Here is a 9,224-nt window from a genome sequence, read left to right as displayed (position 1 = left end):
GAAGGAATGGACGTAAGTGCAGAATAATTATTTTAATAAGTAAACAAACTAAAACAAACTAACAAACAAAATAAACCAAAGTTACACTGAATACATAACTACTAAACACTAAACTTGAAAACAGGACTCTAACAAACAGCAAGAGACAAACTGACCATGGACGGCAAACAAACCAACCAAAGACTAGACAAAGAAGGCTTGAAACAAAGGGGCTTATATACACATGGAGGGAACAGGAAACTGGAAACACCTGAGGATCAATCAAGAGGGGGCGGGGTTACAAATAACTAATGACAGGGTGGGGCTAGGGCGGAGACAGGACCAAAACACAACAATAGCACATGGCTGGGAAACATGACAGGTAAACAGAGGGGCAGGAGCACAAGAGACCAAATGAGGGCGAAACAGAAGACAGACATGGGCTAAACCGTGACATTACTCACCCTCAACGGCGCCACTACCAGAGGCGCCGAGAGAGAGGGAACAGACAACAAAACGAGACAGAACTAGGACGATGGAACTTATGACAAAACAGGAGACTCGACGGGACTGGACATGGGAACAGGGACGAGAGACTGGACGGGAGACTGGGACCAGACATTAGACAAGACGCAGACTGGAAAGGGCTTGGAAACAGAACAGGGGACGGAGACTGAACAGGAGAAGGAGACTGGACATGGCACGGAGACGTGACAGGGAACTGGACAGGGGACAAGGACTGGACAAAAGACTGAACAGGGGGCTGAGACTGGACAGGGGACAAGGACTGGACAAAAGACTGGACAGGGGGCTGAGACTGGACAAAAGACTGGACACGGGGCTTAGACTGGACAGGGGACACAGACTGGACAAAGGGCTGAGACTGGACAGAGGAGTGGACACTAGACAGGGACGGAGGCTGGACAGGGGGTTGAAACACAGACTGGACAGTGGCCGGGAACTGGGACTGGACAAGACTGGGCAGGGGAACTGGGACAAATACACTTACTGGGACTGACACGAATATGGTGATAGGGACGGGAATAGAAAAACCACTGTGGACAGGAACAGGAACAAACACAGACACAGGGACCATGACAGGGAGAGAAAATGGCACAAAAAACACAGGAGGGTGCCCAGGACCAGCAAAATCTGTGGGGACACCCTGGGCACAGTACTGGGGCAAAGTCAGGAGGCCTTGCTGGCCAAACATTGTTCTGGGAGTGGGCACAGGGTCAGAGGCGGCCGGAGTTGAGGGCACAGGGTCAGGAGCAGTGGGTACCACATGGGTGGCAGGCACTGCTGGTGCTGGAGCTGAGGCTGTAGCAGCGGGAGCTGCTGGTGCTGGAGCTGAGGCTGTAGCAGCGGGAGCTGCTGGTGCTGGAACTGAGGCTGTAGCATCGGGAGCTGCTGGTGCTGGAGCTGAGGCTGTAGCAGCGGGAGCCGCGGTGCAGCTTGAGCAGGCGCGGCGGGTGCAGCTTGAGCAGGCGAGGCGGGTGCAGCTTGAGCAGGCGCGGCGGGTGCAGCTTGAGCAGGCGCGGCGGGTGCAGCTTGAGGAGGCGCGGCGGGTGCAGCTTGAGGAGGCGCGGCGGGTGCAGCTTGAGGAGGCGCGGCGGGTGCAGCTTGAGCAGGCGAGGCGGGTGCAGCTTGAGGAGGCGCGGCGGGTGCAGCATGAGCAAGCGCGGCGGGTGCAGCATGAGCAAGCGCGGCGGGTGCAGCATGAGCAAGCGCGGCGGGTCTAGGAGCTCATGACCTGGGAGTAGGCACAGGAGCTGAGGCGGGTGGCCCAGGCACATGAACTGGGGTGTCAGTGGGCACAGAGTCAGAGGCGGCCGGAGCTGCGGGCACAAAGTCAGAGGCGGCCGGAGCCGCGGGCACAGAGTCAGAGGCGGCAGTGGGCGAGGCTGTGAAAACCGGGCCGGAGCTTGCTTCTGGAGCAGGAGTCGAAAACCTGGCATCCGTCCGGGCTGTAGAGCTGGGAGCCGGCCGGGCTTGAGAGCTGGAAGCCGGCCGGACTGTAGAGCAGGAAACCGTCCGGGCTTGAGAGCTGGAAGCCGGCCGGGCTGGAGAGCGTGGTGGAGCTAGCAGGCTAGCTAGCTTAGCTGAAGCTGGGCTGACGAGCTCCAAGCCGAGGAGAGGCACCGGGAGCGGTTTATCTCCCCTAATTTGCTCAGCGAGGAACCAGAGATACTCGAGGTCCACCCTCCTCGTAGCCTGCCACTTTGCTACGTCCATATTTTGGGTCTAGTCTTATGTTACAAAAGTGAGGAAGGAATGGACGTTAGTGCAGAATAATTATTTTAATAAGTAAACAAACTAAAACAAACTAACAAACAAACAAACAAAATAAACCAAAGCTACACTGAATACATAACTACTAAACACTAAACTTGAAAACAGGACTCTAACAAACAGCAAGAGACAAACCTGACCACAGACAGCAAACAAACCAACCAAAGACTAGACAAAGAAGGCTTGAAACAAAGAATTGCATTGAGAATGCTATGGGGCTGCAAAAGTGTGAAAAAGAGGTGTTGTGCCACATTTGGCACCCCTGCCAAAAATGTGCACCCCTATAGGCACTAAAAACACTTTTGGGATGCAAAAGTGTGAAAAACAGGTGTTGTGCCACATTTGGCACTTCTACCAAAAATTGCATCCCCAAGTGCACTAAAAATGCAGTGGGGTATAAGATAGCAATGAGCATCACAACATGTCTTGCACAGGATATAAGGTCCTGTATCTGTAGCCTCTTGGGCCGCATTCCTGCCAATTCCCACATCATCCTTCCAAAATCCTGTTTTTAAATCTAGAGATGAATCTGTGTGATTAGAAACACCTATAAAATAGTATAATACAAAATTAATTAATTAAAAGTAATTAAGAGGCTATTAGCACGAGTAAACGTATAAACTGAGACAGTGTGTGTAGATGGTTTGAAAGGTCTTCTAAAAATATGTTGCACAGGAAGTAAGAAAATAGCGTCTTAAAACCTCAGAGCTGTTTCTTCAGTCGTCACTCGCTGTTCCGGGGGTCTAGACGAGAAGAGGTAAGAAGAGCTCAAACTATATATATATATATATGCGTTTTTAATGTATGTTTATTATGTTTGTTAATGTATGTATATGTTGGTGTCTATATATATAGAGAGTGGTGTGAAAAAAATGTTTGCCCCCTTTTTTATTTTTTGCATGTTTATCTCGCTTAAATGTTTTAGACCATCAACCAAATTTAAACTCTAGTCAAAGACAATACAAGTAAACACAAAATGCATTTTTTTATGAAGGTTTTTGTCATTAAGGGTGAAAAAACCTATATGAAAAAGTGTGAAAAAGTGTTTACCAACTTAGTTCCACGCCTCTTTACCTAATCAATACCTAATTGGAGGGTTTTCGAGCATGAACAGCCTTTTTAAGATCACGCCACAGCATCTCAATCAGATTCAGGTCAGGACTTTGACTAGGCCACTACAAAGTCTTCATTTCGTTTTTCTTCAGCCATTCAGAGGTGGACTTGCTGGTGTGTTTTTTGGATCATTGTTCTGCTGCAGAACCCAAGTTTGTTTCAGCTTGAGGTCACAGCAAGTCTTCCAGGCCCTGACGCAGCAAAACAGCCCCAGAACATCACACTACCACCACCATGTTTTACTGTTGGTATAATGTTCTTTTTCTGGAATGCAGTGTTTCTTTAACACCAGATGTACCAGTACACACCTTCCAAAGAGTTCAACTTTTGTCTCATCGGTCAGCAGAATGTTTTCCCAAATGTCTTGGGGATCATCAAGATGTGTTCTGGAAAAATTGAGACGAGCTTTAATGTTCTTTTTTCTCAGCCGTGGTTTTTGTTTAGGAACTGGCGGCCATTTTTGCCCAGTCTCTTTCTGATGGTGGAGGCGTGAACTCTGACCTTAACTGAGACGAGTGAGGCCTAAAGTTCTTTGGATGATGTTTTAGGGTATTTTGTGACCTCTTGGATGAGTCGTCACTTGGCTCTTGGGGTAATTTTGTGCGGCCAGCTGGTCACTCCTGGGAAGGTTCACCACAGTTCCATGTTTTCACTATTTGTGGACAATGGCTTTCACTGTGGTTTTCTGTAGAAATGGCTTTATAACATTTTCCAGACTGATAGATCTCAGTTTCTGATTTTTTTCTTTGGATGTTGGCATGATATCTAGATTTTGAGTATCTTTAGGTCTACTTCTCTTTGTCAGGCAGGTCGTATTTAAGTGATTTCCTGATTTTGAATAGGTGTGGCAGTAATCAGGTGTGGGTGTGGTTAGAGAAATTAAACTCAGGTGTGATAAAACACAGTTGAGTTATGTTTAAACTGGGGGGTAAACCCATTTTTAATACAGGATCATGTAGGTTTGGATTGTTTTTCTATCTTAGTAACACAAACCTTTATTTAAAAACTGCATTTATTGTTTACTTCTGTTGTCTCTGACTAATATTTAAATCAGTTTGAGGATCTGAAACTGTACAAAGTGACAGGCATGCAAGAAGTAACAAATCATGAAGGAACAAACACGTTTTTACACCACTGTATACACATTTAAATATTAAATATTTTAAAGAGCATTGCATGTATGTTCTGTTAGTGGAATATATTGCTGTATTAGGTTGCTGTTTACTGTGAATGCTTGCAGCTGAGGGTGTTAGCCACATGTTTAGCACATTAGCGCTGTAGTTTACTTGCTGCTATGCTTTGTAAATAAGAAGTTAGATTGACATTGTGATTAAAAGAGCTTTTAAGAGATCATGATCTGAATCTTAAGCTCTAAATAACATGAACATAAAGGCCTGGGCTTCTAGCAAGACTTTAGTAACCATAGTAACCATAGTTAAAAACAACAAGGGTCCTAAAACTGAGCCTTGTGGAACAACATATTAAAAACTCCACAATGAACAGTAATTGCTTAGCATGAATTAGCTTGCAGAACACTATCCTGTTACTGTGTATGTAGATTTAGGTTTAAGAAGTCTGATATGTCGGGGTTCAACTGCATCACTGATTTCACCTCAAATTTCTCATCGGTGTCCATACCATCGAGTCAAGCCTCTCGTATCTTGTCTGTGATTGGTGCATCTTTCATTTTTTTCATGCATGTCTTAATTTCTGATATTATCAGGGCGGGAGATGCCCAGGGTCCATCGTAGCATCTGCATTTCCATAGCATGCATTGTTTGTTCTTGTTTCACTTTTGCTGCCAGCATTAATTTCCATGTAATGTCACTGGATCAGTGGCGATTGCTCTAAGACTGCAAGGGAAGCTCAGCTTCCCCTAAAAAATAAAAAAATAAGTGATTCAATATATACTGTTGTGTGTACATGTCACCGCGGCTTTCCTCTCACTCATTCCCGCAGCTTCACAGCGCTGCTTTAAACAGTGCACAGACTTCAATAGCGGAGCAAAGCGCGGCGGCGAAACGAGACGAGTCATTGGATAAACGCTGGGCTTTGTCCCGCCCATCGGACGCTCAGCGTCTCTGGGGGGTCTATGGAGCAGTGGTTCTGTTTAATTTATTCTGTCTTGTTTTAGTTCCTTGTTTCCTTGCTTGTTTATTTATTTCATAAAACCCCCATACCTGCTTTTACGTCCGCCTCCACGTCTCCCTGCATTTGCTGCTTCCCCCCACCTGCCCCTGTTCCTTCTCTCAGAACAGTGTTTGGCCAAGGCCCCGCCTACCCAGGCCTGCCCCTAGGCCCCTGGACTACGCCCCCAGAACTGTGCCCAGACTGGCCCCATGGACTTCCCCTCAGACTTTAACCAGTCCTGGGCACTCATCTGTGTTTGTTCCCTTGTCTCTCCCTGTCATGGTCCCCCTGTCTGTGTTCCAGTTCCTGTCCCCGCTGGTTTCTCTATGCCAGTCCCTGTTACTGTGTTTGTGTCTGTCCCAGTCAATGTTTTCATCCCTGTTCCCTTGTCCAACATCCAGCCCCGTGTCCAGTCTCTTGCCCAGTCCGTGTCCAGTGTCCTGCCACCATCTCCTGTCCAGTTCCCTGTCCAGTCTCCTGTCTCATCCCCTTTCACGTCCCCAGTCCAGTCTCTTGTCCAGTCTGTATCTCCATTTGTGTCTAGTGTCTAGTCCCCTGTCCAGTCTCTGTTTCAGCCTCCAGTCCAGTCTGTGTCCCCGGTTGTGTCTAATGTTTGGTCCCAGTTTTTCTCCCCTGTCCAGTCTGCATTTCAGTTTTCTGTCCCGTCCTCTGTCCAGTCTCCTCTCTTGTGTACTCGGTCCTAGTCTTGTTTGGTGTCTTGTTTTTTGCTTTCCACCCTCTCCTGACCGGCTTCTGTTATTTATTTTGCTGTTTGTTATTTTGCGCCCCAGGAGTTTCGCGTTAAGGGGGGTTCTGTCACGTTTCCTGTCTGTTCTTATGTGTCTGTGTGTGTTCCCTACGTGACCCGTACTCCTGTGTTTCTTCCCTCCAGGTGTTTCTACTTCCTTGGTGTTATATAGTCCTAGTGTTTCAGTCTTTGTTCCTCTGTCTTTGCACTAACCCCTGTTGTTCTGTCTTTCCCATGTTTGCATTCTCTTTCTCACAGTGTATTGTTCTTTGTTTATTTTCTTGATTATTTCTTTGTTTATTTCATGTTTAGTCTTTGTTTATTCCCTTGTTCTGTTTAATTTATTTTGTCTTGTTTTAGTTCCTTGTTTCCTTGCTTGCTTATTTGTTTATGTGTTTATTTATTTAATAAACCCCCTGTAAGGGCTGGTGCCCGGCCTCAGTGTCCTCCAGGGCATCGGAGGGCGCGCCATGCCAGCGCCGAGGGTTAGTTGGCTAATTATCAACACCTGCTTTCAACACCTTATAAGCAACGCCAACTAGCCACTCGGCGCTGGATCTTTGAAGCTCGTGAGAGCAAATCTATGCCCGTTTTTTCGAGTGAGCCTCGGCTCTTTTCTCTTTCTCTCCCTGCTGTCCCTTTGGAGAGAGTTTTGTTCAGCACCGCTGGCAAAACTCCTCCCGCAAAAGTATCTTCCTCTGTCCCTTTCCTCACTCTCGAGTCTGCTGGAGATTAAGCTGTGTGCTCTCTCCTGTGTGTGTGTGTGTGTGTGTGTGTGTAGCAGCCGCGAGGCACGCGGTTTTGCTCACCTACTCTCTCTCCCGCTGTTCCTCCCCTCTGTGGTGGAACAGCATTTAATCCATAAGCACCTCAGTTCAGTTTGTTTTCTTTGGAAGCCCTTTTGTTCAGTTACTCCTTCACCTCGTTTTATAAGAGGTAGCCGTAGCTTCCACGGCGAGTCTTGTTTACAATTCTCCCCCTTTCTCTCACTCACGCTCGGCGTAAATTTTGTTTTCCGCCTGTTTTCCCTCTCCGCCCGTTTTCGTTGCTCCGCCCCTTTCGGCGGAGGCTCTAAAGGGCGATTAAAGCGGCCGCGTCCCAATTCACTCGCTGGTTCAGCGGTTAGAGCATTGGGCTGCGACCGCGACAGCCTGGGTTCAATCCCCGCGTGGAGCGGGGTTTAATAATAATAATTATATCTATAATATTATTATATATCCTATTAATATACATATATATATATATATATATATATATATATATATATATATATATATATATATATATATATATATATATATATATATACAATTATATATTGATTATTATTATTATTATTATTATTATTATTATTATCCCCTTTTTTCTTGGGTTTACCTGCTTTGAGATCTGCTGCTCTGCACTTGGTTCCTACAACCTTCTGGGCTGGAGAGCTACTGCTCCCCAACCCCTTACACCCCCTTACCTGCTTTTACGTCCGCCTCCACGTCTCCCTGCCTGGGCAATCCTGACACATATATATATATATATATATATATATATATATATATTTTTTTTTTAATGAATATATGAATGTAGAACTGGATTAAACCGGCTGCACTTTAGCAGCTTTAACCTCAGTTCTGTTTCTTTTGTCTTCACTCGCTGTTCTTCCGCTGCAGATGACACTATGTAAATATTTTAAAGTTTACTGAACTGCAGTGCTATAATATTTCTATTTCCTGTTTAGTTAGTCTAGTTGAGAAGGACTTGGTAATGCTAAAATGATTATTATAATTTTATGTACTGTATCTATAGATATTGTGATATAAAGTGGATATGAGTGATATAGAGTGCATGAACTCAAAACATACCTTTATTTTGGCAAAACACTCAAACAAACTCAAAGAAACAGAACGACAGTCCAGTGCGGCTCTAGTTGTTCAACTTTCAGTATTTTTAGGTTTGTGTCGCCTCAGTTTCTTCTCACCATTAGTGTTTCACTGGAGTGAAGGCGGGGTCTTTATACCGGTCCCAGCTGGCTGCTCAATCAGTCCAATGCAGGCCAGCTGGGACAAATCGGGATTGCGCCCCACGACTCCCCTCACCTCCGCACATCACAATACCTATACAGTGATGTTTCTGTATTATTTTTTTTTTCCCAGCATGTGTAACTAAATACAGAAACAATGATTGTGTATTAAAATATGAATAAAAATCTATAATAATGTATTTATGGATTCTGGATGATTTTAGTGGGATTTTATTTTAGTATTAAAGGTATTCTGTAACAGTCTGCTTGTTTGATGTTATGCAGGCTGGTGATGTCACTCAGAATGGCTCCTCCTCCTCCTCTTCTGGTGTTTCTGCTGATGGTTGTTGGTGAGTCAGACGATCCTACTGTAACTCCATCACTGCTGAACTGATCATTGAACTGTTCTAGACTAGAATTAGACTCTCTGATGAACACTCAGAGCTTTTCTCTCTTTGTAGTTTCTCTCAGAATCAGAATCAGTTTATGAATTATAAGTGAAAATGCAGTTAATTCTTCAGGTAAAGTGTTTTGTTACGTCTCAGTCTTATAAAGGGGAGTAGGTTTAACACTTTCTGATGGTAAAAGCTGAACATCCCCTCAATTATGTAATATTATCCTTATTTTCATAGAATCTAGAGAATCTCCAGCCTCTGTAATCAGATCTTTACTGCATCATTTGTTTCAGGAGCTTATGGACCAGACTGGATTGTGACGTACGAACAGAAGGAAATATGTGCTATAAAAGGATCTACAGTGTTTATTAAAGGCACTTTTACACTTCCAACAGATTTAGGCAAACATAAATTGACAAAAACATTTTGTATGAAATACAGAGGTCCCAAGGGGGAGCGGACTGATCTGAGATTAGATCCAGATTACTCAGGCAGGGTTGAGTGTTTAACTGATAATAAAACGTACTACTCTCTCAAACTGAGTAACGTAACGAAG

This window comes from Astyanax mexicanus, chromosome 21, assembly GCF_023375975.1.
Source record: "Astyanax mexicanus isolate ESR-SI-001 chromosome 21, AstMex3_surface, whole genome shotgun sequence".
Lineage (NCBI taxonomy): Eukaryota > Metazoa > Chordata > Actinopteri > Characiformes > Acestrorhamphidae > Astyanax > Astyanax mexicanus.
This window is presented reverse-complemented; position numbering follows the sequence as displayed.